The 18,938-nt window shown below is 38.6% G+C and overlaps 1 protein-coding gene across 1 annotated transcript in view; it reads left to right on the top strand.

The window, feature by feature from the left end:
• Positions 1 to 18,938, top strand: part of il11a (interleukin 11a) — a 134,364-nt gene that overhangs the window by 100,451 nt on the left and 14,975 nt on the right. The window lies entirely within an intron of this gene.

Below are 18,938 nucleotides of genomic sequence, written 5' to 3'. Positions count from 1 at the left end.
TATAAGGGTTTTGAATTATAAATAGCCTACTTTTTAAATGCCATGTGTTTATAGTGGAAATACTGATACTTGCAGGTGCCCTTACAAACATTTACCAGGGCAACAACATACTAGTTTACACTTAAATACCACAGTTATTGTTGTTGTTACTACTGAAAACCATAATAAATGAATGTGGGATTTATTTCTCTTCGTTTAAATTTATTTGATGACGGTTCGACTAATAGGCTACCAAGTTATCAAAACTTTATTGCAGTAATAACTGTAGTTTCCATGGAACCGATGGTTTCAAAGGTAGCCTACGTCTAAATATTTGTAAGGGTAATATAGCATTTAAATAGGTCTATCAGTTCGAAGCTAGGGTAAACCCTAGGTAAACATAATTAAGGGTTATCTCCTTGGGTGTTTCATACTGTTCATATAGGGCTAGAAGATGTTTACTAATTTGGGCAAATTCCAACCGGAAGTGATCATCCCTATGCCCTACTCACTCCGAAGGGGAGAGCCCTTGAAGTGGGGACTTTGGAGTGAGCATTTGTATGTCATAATGAAGCCGTTTGGAAGGCACTTGGCGAAGGGAGCAATGAAATACAACGTAATTTCCTCATTAGCTTCACATGGAATGTAACCATGACAAACCATCGCATGTTCCCTTCACTAACGGACTCGTGGAAGGGCCCTTCATGAAGGGATTTAATTGTTCACTTTCGTTCACCCCCCTATAAATGACGTCCCCTTCAAAAAAAGGGTGCAAAAACATCGTTTGAAAGTAATGCATGCTAGTCGGGTTACCGACATTTAAACCTAGCATTAACGTTCTTATTTACATATTTATGAGGTTTAGCGACAAATTCGCCCTAAGTAGTGCATATTATTCGGGTGTCCGTCCGACATATACATATTTATGAGGTCAACAACAGTGATTGGACGAACACAAATAATATAGTGTCTACACTCCAGTTAACGCATATTAACCGTTTTCTAAGATATGGACACTAATCACAGTGCATGTAAGTGCATGGATATTTAACGAGGTAAGCACCCAAGGCGGTTTATGATTAGCTGTCTGTTGCTAACCGTCTATGACGCCATTCACGCAGAACGATTTTTTGCTTTTAAAAACGCGAGAGGGAGGGTAGTGAAATGATAAAAAAAAAGGTCTATATACTTTAAAAAAAAAAAAAAAAAAAAAGTTGAACTTATTGTGTTTAACTAGTTTTTAGAATGCTAAATGCTGCAAAAGACAATGGTCAAACACGAGCATCTAGCGCGTGTTTACATAGAAAAACAGTTGAAAAGCAGTGCAGTGGAATGCAAAACAACCTGTCTGAATGGCTCAGAATTGCATTATTTTACTCCGCAAAAGATGTGCTAATGTCATAACCCAGGGTTGCAAGTGGTACTAGGGTTAAGTGTATTTGGTGTATATTTATTGTAGACAGAGCTATCTCTTATGTTGTGACGGAGAAAGGATATTTCACAGGCTACTGTTTGTAGATTTTTCACTCAGTGACGTTCGAAAATAAACACTCACTGTTCCTAACCTAAATGAAGCGCTGGATGGAAGTGGCGTCAAGCCCATCCTTGCTTCATTTGTTTATATTTGCATGTTTTTGAGGATATGAAAAAAAATTCCCAAGACGTGTACCTACGTCATATCGAGTCTTTAATCCACACTTATTGTAAAACACTGTTGTCTTTTCCGCGTTCTATCTTGACAACGTGCCAGATCTCCGTCCCTTCCGGTCAATTGTTTCATTATGCAGTTTTTACGGTAAGAATGTGATCCCGTGAGAGCCGTTTACATCATTCCGGATTTTAAATTTGTCCTGCCAGAGGCACCAGCCCTCGTTTGTTTTAAACCCCATCATCCGTGCCATGTCATCGTCTCAAGTCGGTGGCAGATTTGAATGAGTCATGATTCAGCCTCCCTGTGGTGGAAATTTAATCAATTAAGTTACTATACGACTTCTGATTAGCAAATCTGTGTGGTTTATGAGCGAGACTGTCCAGGGGCTATTTTGAACTTGTCATCCATTCATCATGGAATAATTTATGATTATTATTTGGGTTAAAGCAGTAAAGATGTTTTTCAGGCATACTGGTCATACAGCTATGGGTCAGTGATGCCAGTGTTGATGTGAACAGTCAGCCTCCCCATCCTCTTTCTGTGTCACTGTCTGCCCGGTCCTTAAAAGTGTGTCTGTATTGCTCACATGGCCGGCCATAAAAAACACACACATGCACTCTGAGCGTAGATATACACCCATTCCTCCAGGTGCAGCTCCCCGCACCTGTTGAAGTTCCTCTCTGTAATTAGGACAACACAATTATTTTTCGGAGCAGAGGGGGAAGGAGGGGTGACGGGGTAGACAATGGAGCACTTATTCTTGCTTTGCTTTCTTTTTCGACATCTCTCAAGTAATGATAGATTCTTCCCTCTTCAAAGGAACACAGGTTTCCTACAAAACCGCTGAGTCAGGAAAGAGAGAAAGGGAGGGTCTCCGTATGTGTCGGGATGTGTGTTCGTGGGCTAACTGTGTCTTTGAGCGCATACGCCACGTCTCCTGCATATAGAATATTGTATGATGCTTAAGTTTTCAAAATTCTGACGCAAGCAAGTGTTTAGTCTTAATCCTTTTCTTATTGAGATCTGCCTTCATTACACAACATGGGGCTTTCCAGGCTGCGACCCAATAACCTGAACCTTAAAGCCACCGGCTGCTCCTCAGCTGATGTACCTTATCTGTTGTTCAAGGATAAGAAAACATAGGCCTGAAATACTATAAACAAAATATACAAAACTGAAATGAAACATAAAGAGTTTAAAGTAATGTGGAATCACACGGTTTTTAGATGCTTTACAGAAAAGACCAACTGGCATGGATGTTTAGTCCAGCTGTATGTTGATTTGGTGCAGATCTAGGTGGTGGAGGCACGTCCGACCGTCCGTCCGTCCGTCTGTAAGGCCTATACACCTACAAACTTTGAATTTTTTATTTGAATTTCATTTTATCTTTAAACTGCCTTTGCCCAACTATGCTTTTCTAGTTAAAATAACAGTTAATTGAATTTCAGTACATTTTAATTCTACTTCCTAAATTCGAATTGTACATCCTCTTTGACACACACATTTTAATTCAATTTAAATTCAGTCATTGAAGTGCGCTGTAAAAAATCATGATTTATCACAACATTTTTTCTTTTGTCAAATCAACTTAATTAATGTGGTTCAGATAACATAATATTTTGAGTTTCTGTTGATTAAACCAATCGCCGCCTTTGTATTAACTAAAATTTTTAATTTTAACTCAAAATTTTAAGGCAACCAGGTAACTTACTTTTATAAGTTAAACCAACAATTCTTTTTTACAGTGTGGAGTTTAAAAGGCATTCTTAATTAAATTATGAATGATACACATCCCTGGCTTCCTGTTATTGTAGATGACTGTTTTGCCTGTTCGGCCACATATGAGTAAATATAAAAAATTAAAAAACATTTCAGATTTTTAAATCTGAAATATCCAATCTAATAAATTTATTGAGAACTTTAAGAGTTAAAAAAATAAAAATCTTCATTATGCTAGCGCCAAAAGATGGTGAATAGTATAAATGGAGACGTGTGTGCGCAGTAGATGTGTCTGCAGCCAGTGCGGTCAGTGAGGTTGAGCTGCCCTGAGTTTCCTACCCTGCTCTGACAAAGTCTGTGTGTGTGTGTAAGAGAGAGAGAGAGAAAATCTATCCTTGCATATTTGCGTGTGTATTTCTATCCGTGAATGGAGAGGGAGTGAACACGTGTCAATGTTCATTTACATTCTTACAGAAGCGAATCCTTGATGTGTAAAAGAGAAATATGAAATGGACTGCGTGTGTTGTCAGTGTGTGTGCGCGCATGGGAAAGAGAGACTGTGTGTAGGTTTGAGGTTAGACGCGGGATGAGTGAAACACCCAAGCTCTCCTCCGGGACCGATTCACTTTCTCCTGCTGCCAGGCGGATTGCGTCATCGCTGCCCACCATATTAGAAGAGCCCTGTGATGTCATACTGAGAGGTTATCCACCGGTGACGCTCCCGTTCTGTCTGTCTCTAAACATCAACTGCTCAGATGTCCCTTTTACCTCTCCCTACATCTCTCATCCAGCTTCTCTCACTCCACCCTAACCTTTGCTCTGCATTTCTCTCCCCACCTTTCCTTGCCCCTCCCTCTGTTTTATATTTGCTCTCTTTCAGGTTTGCCTTTCCTGGGAGTCTCCACTCTGGTCTCGGGTTTAGGGGTCTCGTCCAAAACGCACACCACACCTCGACTCCGGGCTCAAGCCCTTTGACCATCCCACCTCATCTGTCCTCCGCACTCCTCTCATCCCCTCGTCTCTCTCCTCTCTTCTGGGTCTGGGCAGCGGCGACGGGGTCAGTGGTGCTGTGGGTTGGGGCTGTGTTCCGACAGACCTGCTTTTTCTGTCGTGCTTTTGTTCCGTTCTGCGTCATCGTGTTGACTGAGCGGACCCCACACTTACCGGGCAGTTGCGCGCCCGGCCTCGGCCTAACACTGAGCCATGTTAGCGGCTGTAATCTGATGGCGGTGTTTATTTTATGTAGGCTCTCTTTGAAGGCGCTGAGAAAGTCTTTGGCCTTTTTGTCCCAACGCTTTGGCTGCCCGCGCAGAGGTGCTTGCAGTGGTAATAGTCAGGAAGAATAATATTTGCATTCGTATTCACTCAAAACATGGTTTTTTCCATATTAGTGTCAGAGAGGGGAGAAAGGGGACAGAAGGGGAGCTCTCACTCTTTCTTTATTTCTCTCTCTCTCTCTCTCTCTCTCTCTCTCTCTCTCACGCTCTCTTTTCAGAGAGTGTGGGGATCTCTGGGCCCTGGCTGTGGTGGCAAGCCTGCGTCTACTCCATCAACTCTTATTACGCCTCCACAATCCCATAATAGGTACTTAACCTCTTCACTGTGTTTGAAGCTCATGGCATCACTCACTGTCTGAGAACAGGCGCTTGGCCTCACTCTCTTTTTGCTTCTCTCTTTCTCTCTCTCTCTCTCTCTCAATTCAATTCAGTTCAGTGAGCTTTAATGGCATGACCAATCAAAGCAAGCATGTTGATGGCAGACACTGTTTGCATCCAAGTTGCAAATTTAATTTCTGCAAATAGAAATGTAGGAAAAACAATATGCGAATTGAACAGTGTTTTCTGTAAAATAGAAATGGATGTTGTAGCCATGCACTGGGGAAGCCACTATTAAATTAAATCTAATAAATTACTTGTGGTTTAAAGTGGTTGGCAAACTTTTTTTGCTAGTGATTTGGCTGCAGATGCCTTGAATCTGGGAGCAACAGCGTATCGGACAAAAACCTGGAAGGCATATTCAAAAGTTTAGATGATTTTATATATATATATATATCAGACATTGAGTTTTATATATATATATATATATATATATATATATACACACAGGTGCTGGTCATATAATTAGAATATCATCAAAAAGTTGATTTATTTCACTAATTCCATTCAAAAAGTGAAACTTATATATTATATTCATTCATTACACACAGACTGATATTTTTCAAATGTTTATTTCTTTTAATTTTGATGATTATAACTGACAACTAAGGAAAATCCCAAATTCAGTATCTCAGAAAATTAGAATATTGTGAAAAGGTTCAATATTGAAGACACCTGGTGCCACACTCTAATCAGCTAATTAACTCAAAACACCTGCAAAGGCCTTTAAATGGTCTCTCAGTCTAGTTCTGTAGGCTACACAATCATGGGGAAGACTGCTGACTTGACAGTTGTCCAAAAGACGACCATTGACACCTTGCACAAGGAGGGCAAGACACAAAAGGTCATTGCAAAAGAGGCTGGCTTTTCACAGAGCTCTGTGTCCAAGCACATTAATAGAGAGGCGAAGGGAAGGAAAAGATGTGGTAGAAAAAAGTGTACAAGCAATAGGGATAACCTCACCCTGGAGAGGATTGTGAAACAAAACCCATTCAAAAATGTGGGGGAGATTCACAAAGAGTGGACTGCAGCTGGAGTCAGTGCTTCAAGAACCACTACGCACAGACGTATGCAAGACAAGGGTTTCAGCTGTCGCACTCCTTGTGTCAAGCCACTCTTGAACAACAGACAGCGTCAGAAGGGGCTAAAGACAAAAAGGACTGGACTGCTGCTGAGTGGTCCAAAGTTATGTTCTCTGATAAAAGTAAATTTTGCATTTCCTTTGGAAATCAGGGTCCCAGAGTCTAGAGGAAGAGAGGAGAGGCACACAATCCACGTAGCTTGAGGTCCAGTGTAAAGTTTCCACAGTCAGTGATGGTTTGGGCTGCCATGTCATCTGCTGGTGTTGGTCCACTGTGTTTTCTGAGGTCCAAGGTCAACGCAGCCGTATACCAGGAAGTTTTAGAGCACTTCATGCTTCCTGCTGCTGACCAACTTTATGGAGATGCAGATTTCATTTTCCAACAGGACTTGGCACCTGCACACAGTGCCAAAGCTACCAGTACCTGGTTTAAGGACCATGGTATCCCTGTTCTTAATTGGCCAGCAAACTCGCCTGACCTTAACCCCATAGAAAATCTATGGGGTATTGTGAAGAGGAAGATGCGATATGCCAGACCCAACAATGCAGAAGAGCTGAAGGCCACTATCAGAGCAACCTGGGCTCTTATAACACCTGAGCAGTGCCACAGACCGATCGACTCCATGCCACGCCGCATTGCTGCAGTAATTCAGGCAAAAGGAGCCCCAACTAAGTATTGAGTGCTGTACATGCTCATACTTTTCATGTTCATACTTTTCAGTTGGCCAAGATTTCTAAAAATCCTTTCTTTGTATTGGTCTTAAGTAATATTCTAATTTTCTGAGATACTGAATTTTTGATTTTCCTTAGTTGTATATAGTTGAAATAAACATTTGAAATGTATATCTTTGTGTAATGAATGAATATAATATACAAGTTTCACTTTTTGAATGGAATTAGTGAAATAAATCAACTTTTTGATGATATTCTAATAATATGACCAGCACCTGTGTATATAAAATATATGGGTCATATAATTAATTTTAAAGTTTTTATTAAGTGTTAACAATGAGATTATGTGGTTTTTATGATCAATTAACGCTGCTTTTGTCATTTTTACAAGATGGACACCAAAAAAAGTCATTTGGTTTAACCAAAATTTCGGTTTTACCAAATGACACTTTTGGTTATACCGAATGACGATATTTAAAAAAAAAAAAAAATGCTAACAGGCTAATATCTAGCTATTTAGCTTTCTAGCTAGCTAGCAAAAGGACAATCAATCATTTTATATTTAGTACAAGATTTTAAAATATTACTACATTTTCCATTTTTCATAGCGGTTGTACCAAATGACCTCATGTTTTGGGACATGCGTATGAGCAAGTGAAAACATGAATTTTTCAAATAGTTAAGAAAAAGGCTGTTTCTCAATTCCAAGAATGCAGAGAATGGACTTGCGTTCTCGTGGAGTCTGATCTTGCCAGGCGACCTTGAAAGAATGAATTCGGAAGGACGCGAGGACACAGAACGCATCATTTGAGAATTGAGTTGTGCTGCGATCTTGTTGCTCAAGTGACTGACCCAGCATCTTATAAGTGGCTAATGCACAATAAATACAACATAACATCACAAACAAATGTCATAACCTATTAAAAGATTTCTTTCATATTATTATAGACATTTTCATATAATTTTATATCTTTTTATTTTACCGCGTGTATTTATGAAAATGAGTAGCTTTTGTGTTATATGCTTTGTCAATGTTAAGATTCTTTTTTATATTCCAATAAAAATACTGCAGGCTTTCTTCAGGTTATCACTTTATTAAAATTAAGCAAAACAAATGGACAAATGTTTACTTTCACAAGCCGTCACGTATATGCGAGCTTGTAGCAGGAATCTCATAAGTGAGAACGAGAACTTTAAAACTTGCAGGCTTCCTTACGTTGACCGCCCGTAGCGTCTTCTGGGATTTTTAACGGTTCGATTCTCTCAAGTCTGCATTCGATGCATCCTTGATATCAAGAACACATCTGGGTACTTTCATGCGTCCTCTGTTCTTGCGTTCTTGAGTATTGGAATTGAACTTCGACGGCTGATGATGACGTAGAGCAAGAACACAAGGACGCAAGATCGCTTAAGAACACATATTGAGAAACAGCCAAAGTTAGTTACTTTGCTTCATGACCATGTGGTCCTTTGCAGGTGTCTGAATGATGTCACATCCTGTCACATGATATTGACCGCATGACTTGATCCCTTTATATTGGTTACTCCGAATGATGTCAATGAAATTAATTTTTCTGGACATTCTTTCTCATAGCAAAGCAATTTCTACACATAATTGTAATACCATTTTGCACTCTGCTGTATTGGCCTTTGGACAGTTAAACCAAATGACCTTTTGACACTTCAAAAACTTTAAAATACCTTCATATGTAGCAAAATATAATTAAAACCATTTGGATTCAATAAAAGAGATCTACCTTACATACTTTGGGTGTCATATCTTTGTTTTTATTATTATTAAGGCCTTTGGACAAAAAAATGACCCGTCACATCATTGACCCATATACTATGTATGTGTATATATATATATACACGTTTTATTCAGTACAGATGCATTAACTTGATCAAACCTGAAAGTAAAGACATGAAAAGGTAGGGTAGGCAATTGTGGAGAGGCTAGCAACAGCAAATTAGCTTTGAAAACATAAGATCCCACCTTCCCTTCAGAGCGCTCTCCAAAGCCACGCCTCCTTGTCTCAAAGCACATAACATTACAATAATAATGAATGTAAACAACTTACTTGTACCACCTGACTGCTGCAGATTCATTTCAGCATTGATAGTGTTGGCATAGAAACACATAAAATCCTGAGGAACGTCACTGGTTGCCATATCGTAATTATAGTTACGACATGTTATGAATGCAGCATTACCTTGTTGTTTTGATTCAGGAGGAACTGTAAAATCTATCAGGATGAGATAGCAAGAGAGTTTCAACCAGTATAACTAAAAGTTTATAAAACAAATTGCCTATCCTACCTTTTAAGCAACACAATTGTTTTTGACATTGATAATAATAATAATGTCAGTACTCCCTATTACTCATGATGGCGGTGCAAAACACACAATCTGTCTTTATTACCGTTATAACATTTCACAATGCTTTTCTTTCATGGTGTATTTGAAATAATGATCCTGTAAGCAGTAAAGCAGGTGTACTATATACAATAATTCCTATGTGAGATGAGCTAATCTTTATACATTTACAGGTACACTTCATCAAACTTGTGTGTACTTGTGCATTTTTTAGCATTGTTTTATAATCTATCAAAGATCCCTTCAATAGTACTCTGTGCGAATGGCAGCAAGCAGTAGGGTGTGTGTGTGTTTGTGTGTGTGTCAACATCTCAGTGTGATATCTTGGAAAGCCCTCTGACATCACTTGTTAAACTCCAGTGATGCATTCTCATTCAAGTAAATTACAGCGTGCCATTTGTAAATCATTCAGTGGGCGGAGCTTGACAGCAAGCCAAACGACAGTTTTCTCTCCACATCAGTGGCTGCTAGGGTAAAGAAAACATTAGAGGTCCTTCATTCTTGCTTTCATCCTTTGAGTCTTAACAGGAGATGACATAGCCGTTTCTTCCTCCCATTCTCTTCAACAATATTGCATTATCTAAAGAGGGTATGGAAATTTGTGTCTCTGTTTCTCTTACTCACGCCTTCTTGCATTTATCCAGATGAACCATAATCATACGGCAGCTTTAGAATCAGTCTCTATCCTTTCCCAGACTCCTCCCAGAGCTGATCTATACACATTCGGCCCAAATATAGAGAGACTGATGCCTCTTTTGTCAAGACTGTGTGTGTTCTGGGTGGGAGGCATATGGCATGTGCTTGCTTAAGGCCCGGCCGATTCAAATGATGATGTAACTTCAGGAAACGGGGAAATCAACCCCGGCGGTCCTGTAATCTGATCCCTCTTCTTTGCTTTCATTCTTGCCCATATTTTGTAAGTTTATTAAAGCCTGGGTCAATGACTTGACACTTTTTTATCCAGATCTATTAATTTATTCAGAAATACTTTAAAAATGCAATTCATGCAGTGACTTGAATACAGCTGTTCTACAATGAATATTTTAATTCATTTAGATATTTTTTGCCAAAAGATATCAAAGTCAAAAATTACTTCTGCAGACCCTCATGACTGTGTGTACAAGACAAGGTTAGTTCAGATTGAAAAATGGCATGTTGCGACTCCCAAAAATTTAATATTTATGAATGAATAATTTGATATTTGTTTAAATTAATTTTTTACCTTGATAAGTATATTTTAAAGGCGTCATGAATTGAGAAATCAACTTTTCCTTAAGCTTTTGATATATAAGAGGTCATCGTATTATAAGAATATCCTGTAAGTTTCACTTCCTTGTTAGTCCAATAAAAGCTTTTGACACCAATCCCAGCAAAAGACTTGTCCCAGAATGTGCTTATCTATGTCATAGATAAGTTAAACGTCACCTCCGTAGAAGAAATCCATGCCTACTGCATCATTGCAATGTTAGGCCCGCCCACTGGCGTGTTAGTGAGATGACGAGGAGAGAAGAGCGACACAGGACTAAAAATGACATAGGATCCTAATGCTAAGAATATGGTTATTTATTTTCAACAATGTGAATGTCTCAGTTGAACATTATTTATTTGTATTCGGTACATTTCACTGTGGATTCTTTGGTAAATCAGTCACATTTTGGCACAGGCTTTGCAAACAGACTTCTATCATATGGACTCGACAGTAATGCAACAACATGTAAGTAACTGTGTTAATTCTAATGTCTAATCTGATATGTAATGTTTCATGTACAGTCAGATGTTCTTTCCGCCTATCCGTAAAGCAGTGGATCTCTTGTTCCGTCTTACCTTCGTGCTGGCGACGTCTTGGGAAAATGCTTTAATAACTTTAAACGCGAACTGTTTATGTCAAGAATTTACACAGTCGGCTTCTTTTGGTTACCTTATTTATTATTTCCTTTCTGTAACTGCCTTGCTTAGGGTTTCCGCGAGCAGAAACTTTAGCAATGTTGTGTCCTTGAATTGCTGTCAGAGTTTTATCACAATGATTGTGTGTCCACACAAATCTGTTAGCCTATTTGGAATAACAAGAATATTGTCTTTAAAAACAAATCTTTATTTTTAGAAATTGGTAGGCTATGATAATGGTATTGTTCTTGTGAGATTTATTTACGAGTAATGGACACCTGAAAGTAGCACACCTACATATAATACTCCAAAGAATTAATGGTGGGAAGATTTTAGATCATTTTACATCATACCAGTTTAAACTGAACTGGTGCAATATATTAAGATTGTATAATTTGTAAGAAGTGTATTGAAAATACAAACCGGAAGGACGTGCGTTTATTTCACAAATACATATAAACAGCTTCATCTGCAATAAAGACAGCAAAGTTTGCACGTTACTACGGGCAGCAGAAAGTGTATGGCTTCAGTGCTCCGTATTCAACTCCTCCTCTGACTTTAAGCAGCAAATCTCGCCAAACGGTAAGTTCGTTTGAGATCTGCCAAACACCTCGCCTTGAATTTACATAAAATTAGGCGACTACAGTCATCCTCTAACCACATTTGTGGCATATGTACAACTATTGGGTCGGAAGTGAGGATGCACTGCTTCGAGTCCAAACGGAAGCTGTGTGACGTCATGCGAAAAGGGTCTATTGTCAACATGTCTAATTGTAACGCTTGCTAACTTTTTTTTTTCAAAATCGCGATTTCTCGATTTAAAAAATAATAAAATGAGGCAAAACATTAAATTCGAATTAATCGGAAAAATTGCCCAGCCCTATATTTAAATGGTGATTAAATTATATATAGAAAGCGATCAAAGAACACTTCCTTTACAATCGCTGGAGATGTCAATCAAACAGCTCGAGTTTCGAGTTCTGGATTTGTGCCAAAAATCCCATTAAAAAAATCTCTTAGTTACATCGCATTGCACTGTTAGTTATGATGAAAGCATTCGTTAGTGTGCAGAAATTGAGTTGCAATGACGAGATCACTGCTTTCATGCGCTCAACAACATGTTTGTGATCGGCTACTACAATGTTCATCACTGCAACCTTTCATGCCATGATCTAAATGTAATGGTATAATCAACACTTTTCACGATTAGTTAACCCTGAGAGCTGTAACAGTAAAAACATACTAAAAGTATTGAGAGAGTAATACTTAGCTTATACTTTCATATACAAAGATGTTAGCCAATCACTGCAGTAGGCGTTTAATGTTTTTACTTGATGGTTAGGCTACACAATATTAAAACATTATTAACTTTTTTTTTTAATGGCTTTTGAAAACCTTATGAAACTAACAAAAATACATTTCTAATGTTTTAAACTAGATTTCTTATATGTCATTGACCTGTCTGTTGTTGTAATTCTGGGGTGAACTTGAGGTCAGGGTGGACGACTGGTTGCTCAGTGTGATTTGCAGTGAAAGTCCAGTGGATTGTTTGTTACAGGTAAAGGCTCTGATCTGACATCATTGTCAGCTTGGTGACAGACAAACAAAGAGTTAGAGGAGCTGTTAGTTCAGGTTGAGTCATGCTGAGTTGGTGTGACTGATCCAGTCAGAAGTGTTTGAGTAATGATGCCCTACTGTACCGTTGAGTGTCTGTTTTCTTCATCAAAGATTCAACTCTTTTTCTCTTCTTTTCTGTACTCCTCACCCCATCCTCCATCCACCCCCTTTCCCCACTGTCTGCCTGTTCATGCTTTCTTACATGTCTGCTGTCCTTCAGGGAAATTCCCTCTATCTATGACTCTGCCATTCCTCACATTCCTTTCATACCTACAAGACGATGAAATGTGCTGGAGTGTGTGTGTATATGAAGGGATTTAATGGAGCGTCTTGAGCGAGAGATAGAGGGGCACTGAGTGGGTGGTATTAGAGGAGCTTTTAGTATTAGGATGTTGTGCTTCAATGATCCTCTGACCGTGGGAGGTTAATTGGCCATGTAAACAGTTATAAATATAGAACGGTCATTATGACATACAGTACGTTTCAGTGACAAACACTGAGAGGGAAAGTGACTGAGTAAGATGGAGTGGGATTGTTTCAGCTTTGGAATGTGAAACTGACCATTCATACCGTAAACTCTGACTTCCTGTTACATGAGACTGATCTTTAAGTAATACGGTTGTTTTTCAAGGCCATCTGAAATGGTGACGTGTTCAGAGGGCACTTTTAAAGGGATAGTTCACCTAAAAGTTGTTATTCTGTCATCAACTACCTTCATGTCATTCTAAACCAAAAAAAAGTTTTAATGAAACCTGCAAGATATATGTCCCTCCACTGAAAGTCCATTACCTCAAAACTTTGAAGCTTCAAAAAATTTGTAATGAGATTGTAAAAGAAATCAGATATAATTAAGGCTTTTATTCACATTTATTCACATTGATCAACACACACACATAGAGCACATCAAATATGTTCAACCGTGCTTGTCACACCTGAGAACAAACCTCAAATGATGTTTTGATGAATGATTTGACTGTAATGAAAGTCAGTGAAGCACCAAACAACACTGGATCCCATAAACCTTATTCAGGGTCGACGCCATATTGAATTCTACACAGATGAAACGAGGCTGTGACTGATAGACAGTCTTTACAATGGTATGGGCTGTATAAAGCGCCAAGATCTATTGCAAGCTTTAAAACTCACCTTTTTGAGTTTTTCTACTGAAAATATTTTGTCAGCTGAACAAAATTCATATGTTGTTGAAAACAGTGCAATCCATTGAACACACTGTACTTCTGTCCCTCACAGCCTTGTTTTCATTCCTGTTAAAAATTAAATATGGCACTACCCTGACCAAGGTCTATTGACTCATTGTATGGACAAAAAAAAAAAAAAAAATTTCAAGATATCTTCTTTTGTGTTCCGCAGAAGACAGTCAGTCTTAAGGCTCCGATATTCTTAAAGCAAAATCTAAGAACGATCTCATAAAAGACATAATTTTGAACAAAATCAGACCAAAACGAAGCATGCCAAAATGAACTTTGTGGAAAACCAGCTCTGGCTGGTACACACTTTCGAACTACCGTTGGTCTGTGGCGATTATGTAATAGGTAAGTGCACTTTAGGGCCTCTCCTTCTTAGAGGTGGAAATCCTCTCCAGTTCATTTCTTCTGTTCAGTCCATCAAGTTCAGATGTGAGTAAAAACATGAACACACTCATAGAGCTGCATTATAGTAACAATTGAAGTTGTAATTCTAATTGAAAGCAACACTGACACTGTTTTTTTCATGTTTTTAATACTGTAAAGCTGCTTGCTTTAAAGAAATCTATTGTATAAAGTGTTGTATAAATAAACATGACATGACTGGAGTGCCGAATTGCAGAGCTGTTTATCAGATGCTTTCTTAATTGCTGTTTTCTCACCGCTGTCATTTTTGTTATGTGTTAATTTTGTTATTAGGAGTATGCAGCACATATTTACATATTTAAAATTTCCATTAATGTAATTATTAATATGATAAATCAATAAATTAAACTAAAACAATAATTTCAATCAAAATCATTATCAACAAAACCCATCTTTGCACTACAGTGGCACCTACATCTAGGTGTATTTACACAGTTTAATGCTGCTCAGAGCTGGCATGAATGCAATTACAATGGCATAAATAATGTTATGAGAATGTTATAAATGAAAAAGTTTAACAGAGAAATATGAAATGATGGTTTAAAAAAAAGATACTTTTAAATATCAAAAGCCACCAGTAGGTGGCGCCACTGTCTTAATGTATGACTCATCGAGTAATTCATTCAGTAAAGAAGCAAGTAGCAGTATTTACGAATGGGTCATTGAATCATTGATTTTCCCGATTCGTTCAAAGCCGGAGATTTGTTCACGAAACACCACTGTGTTGCTTGGAGGCGCACAACAGTTCTGCTGTGGCTTTTGTTGGAAGTATTATTTCGGTGCAAAATAGAGCAAACAATATTGACAACACTGTATTTAAAATGTACGTCACTTAATATTATCTTTTTGTTTGTTAAACTGTTGTATAAAATTTGCAATCGTGTGGATACTCAGAAAAGATGCATTCTTTCTTGTATAATATATAATCAACATTAAAAACGAACTCACACAGGATGTTTCTGTATCAAAGAGAGTTTGAATCTTAAATTGATCTCTATGCACAGTTTGTGTCTTTATTTGCTGTTCATGCTAGTAAGTGCTAAAACCCCACTTTTACAAAGGTACAAAAACAGCAGTAGCTAATGTAGCGCGATTTGCTAAGGTAGCATACTCTGCACGCAACCTATCATGCACGCTGCTTGTATGGATGCAGTCAGTTTTGACAGCAAATTAAGATGAGTGCTCTGGTTTCCCCCAAACAGGTTAGGACCTAGGTGGATGGGACATGCTAAATGTGAATATATGTGTGTGTGTGTGTGTGTGTGTGTGTGTGTGCGCGTGTTTTTGTGACACATCAGGACACAAATTTGTATAATGACATAGGTATGACATAGGTATTACAAGGAGAGGGTGACTTATGAAGACATTACCCCATGTCCCCATTTTTCAAAAGGCTTATAAATCATACAGAATGAGTTTTTGTGATAAAGTAAAAATGTGCACAGTTTCCTGTAATGGGTAGGTTTAGGAGTAGGGGTAGGGGTAGTGTAGGGCGATAGAAACAGTATAAAAACGGTTTGTACAGTATAAAAACCATTACGCCTATGGAATGTCCCCACAATTCACAAAAACAAACAGAGAGGGACCTGGCAACTTAGCCCAGAAAAAACATTGGCAAGAAAATTCATGGAATCACTAAGCCACAGAATCACCAAGAGTCATATACGACTGAAATTGTAATATGGATGGATGGATGATTGATTGACAGGTGAGTAGGCGTTTCTTTGAAGGATCTCTCTCAGCAGCTCCAGACTGTAAGTGATGAGCAAGAAAACAACTGAAAATGAATATTGTCCATGTCCACCACTGAGCGCAGGCAAAGAGCCAGCACCACCATGAGGGTGGCATCAGACCCCACAAGATTACAGCTAGCAAGACAAAACATGAGTTACTAAACAATGAGTTGCTGACAGCCCGGTCTACCAAAGACTCTATAATGGTGCCAATGAAAAGATTGGCATACAAGGTAGCTGTCAAACAGGGTGTAGTGGCACAATGGCCTCCTGAGGGGCACAATAATGACTCCAGGGGAGATTGTCCCACCCTATAATACTGTACTATAGTACTATTGCTTACTAAAAAACTGTTGACATAAACTTTGTACAGAGGAATATAGGTTGTTTCATTATTTGCTGTAGTTTGTGTTATATTAAGTGATTTATAGGCTACTTCACACAGTAAGAATGAATGTAAATCTCCTAGAAATCTCTTAGACAGGAAGACATAAAGAGGATAATTGCTTAACAGCACAATGGAAATGGCCAAGTTATTGGAAAGTGGAGATTAGCCGTCTTTGTACTTTGAGCCGATTTGAGTGTGGGACTAAATGGCACATTTTTGCAAGCAGTGCGGATGTTGGTTGGCATTAGTCACACGACCGAGAGCATGAGAATGCCCTCCAAAGGTTTCCCTCTTTGATATCACTGGGGTCACGATGAAAACCCAGTCAGTGGGACAATCCGATGACGTTGGAGAATTCCAAGTTCTTTTGTCTCCTCTCTCTGATACATTCTCACCCTCTTTCTCACCTTCCCACTGCCTCTCTGTCAGCCGACATCAGCCATCCATCGTATCTCATCCTGCTCCACGTCCCTTACTTTATCTTTACTTTTCCTATCCTCTGTTTTTGAGCCATGAGATTCCTTCCTTAGAAAACACACAGCCCTCCATTTAGCCCTCTGTGACGCAGGAGGGGAGCAAAAAGGGGTCCAGTAAGGGGAGGGTCCAGTTCGTGTGTAACAGAAGGTCTCCAGTAAAGGGGAGGGTGATGAGTTTGGCCTTTGGCCGCTTGTGACGCTGCTCTCTTGTGAGCTATCAGACGAGACTGACAAAGACACTGAGAATGCCTAATGTCTCCTGGGTGTCTTTTTTTAGCTACAAAGAATGTGCTAAATATAGCCCCACTCACGCTTGTTGTCTTGTATTTTCCTTTTGTCTCATCAGTCTTTAGTTCTTTTTCAGCTGTCCTTGATTAAGTTTTTCAGAGAGAGAGAGAGAAAGAGAGAGAGAGAGAGAGAGACATACCATACTAGTGACCAGACCTGTTTACATATTTCAATCCTGGTTCCATCCGCTTGTTTTTGTTATTGTTTAGCAGCCCCCGGTTTATGTTTAGCCCTCTCCTCCAACACCTACTCTTCCGCCAAGATGAAGAGAGATGGAGAGGCGGTGAAAGATGGAAAGATCATAGAAGAGATGGAGGTCAAAAAGGACATGCGTGCGTGTGTGTGTGTGTGTGTGTATAATATGTATATATAAATACATTTTTATTTAAAAAGTTGGTTTTAGATTTGTAAAAGTGACTCGTTTTCAAAAAATGTGTGCGAAGGCTAATATTACACTATTGGATTCATGCTTTAAAAAAAGTACATAAACTTAATAGTAAGAAACATACAATTCAAGATAATAGCCAGTTTCACAGACAGGCTTAGATTAAGCGAGGATTTAAGTGGCTTTTATAAAAGTGCCTAAGAAAAAAACATTACTGGTGCGCATCTTGAGACATATTTTAAGATATGTCATTGCAAGTTGCTTTCAGTTAAAAGAGCTCAAACATGCATTTTAGTTTGGGACTAGATTTAAGCCTTGTCTGTGAAACCAGGGGATAGTGTCTGAAATGCAAGTACAATTTTTCTTCTCAAATAAATTAATTTTAAGGATGTTTAGATTTTTTTTTTTTTTTTTTTTTTAAACTGGAAAACAAGAAAAAAAATCCTGAGCACAATGATTTTTGAGACAGACTGGGAAAGTGACGGTCTGAGATACAGACAAGACACATACAATGACAGGTGAGGAAAGAATGTTTAAGCAGACTAAGAGCGGGATGGTCAGCATTCCTGTGTTTGTATGCGTGTACTTTAACAGACTGAACTGAAGTCTGCAAAATGTTAACATGCTCATGAGATGGACAGATGAGACGCAAGAAGAGGGGGCAGAGAGGGCCCAGAGAGTATGGAAAGACTAGCCCATCCTGTAGATCGTTACTTTTTGCGTGGGTTGTCCTCCATCTTCCTTCTGTTCTCTTATTTTCTTTCTCTCCCTTGGTCTCTCTCTGACCTTTTGCTCATTCAGAAGTCTTTATTCTAGAGCATGTTAAAAATACAATATGTATTACAGTAAATAAATGAAAATGAATAAAAAATACACAACCTCATACACATGATTTAAGAGAGGATAAATAGTTACTTTTATTTCCTCTTTTCCTCATTTTTATTGAAATATTTAATTTCACCTACTGACCTGACCACAATGCACACTCATTCTCTCTTATACCATCTTAATGTCTTCCAGCAAGCAGCTTGCATCAGAGTGTGTTTGTGTGCGTCAGGGTAATATCTGCACACTCCTGCCAAGCTCCTAAGGACCGGAAGATAGCTACTGCCGTGAGTGATTTACAACTACTTATTACTGTTTAGGAGAATTTTCGTAACCAGATTCAGTCAGTGTTTGTAAGTGTGTGTTAAGGAAACAAAATATCATCTGGACACTCCAATATGTCAGATTTTGAGATAAATTCAAAGCGGGTAAGTTGCAATCCAACTCTGTGTGTGCGCGTAAGACACTTACTTAGTTACATGAACTCTCCCTTGTGTGTGTGGTGACAAAATGGGGTGAATTAAAAGGCTGGGTATTCATATGTTTCCAGATTTGATTTGATTTTGATTCATATATAT

This window comes from Ctenopharyngodon idella, chromosome 16 (genome assembly GCF_019924925.1).
Source record: "Ctenopharyngodon idella isolate HZGC_01 chromosome 16, HZGC01, whole genome shotgun sequence".
Taxonomy (NCBI): Eukaryota; Metazoa; Chordata; class Actinopteri; order Cypriniformes; family Xenocyprididae; genus Ctenopharyngodon; species Ctenopharyngodon idella.
This window is presented reverse-complemented; position numbering and strand designations above follow the sequence as displayed.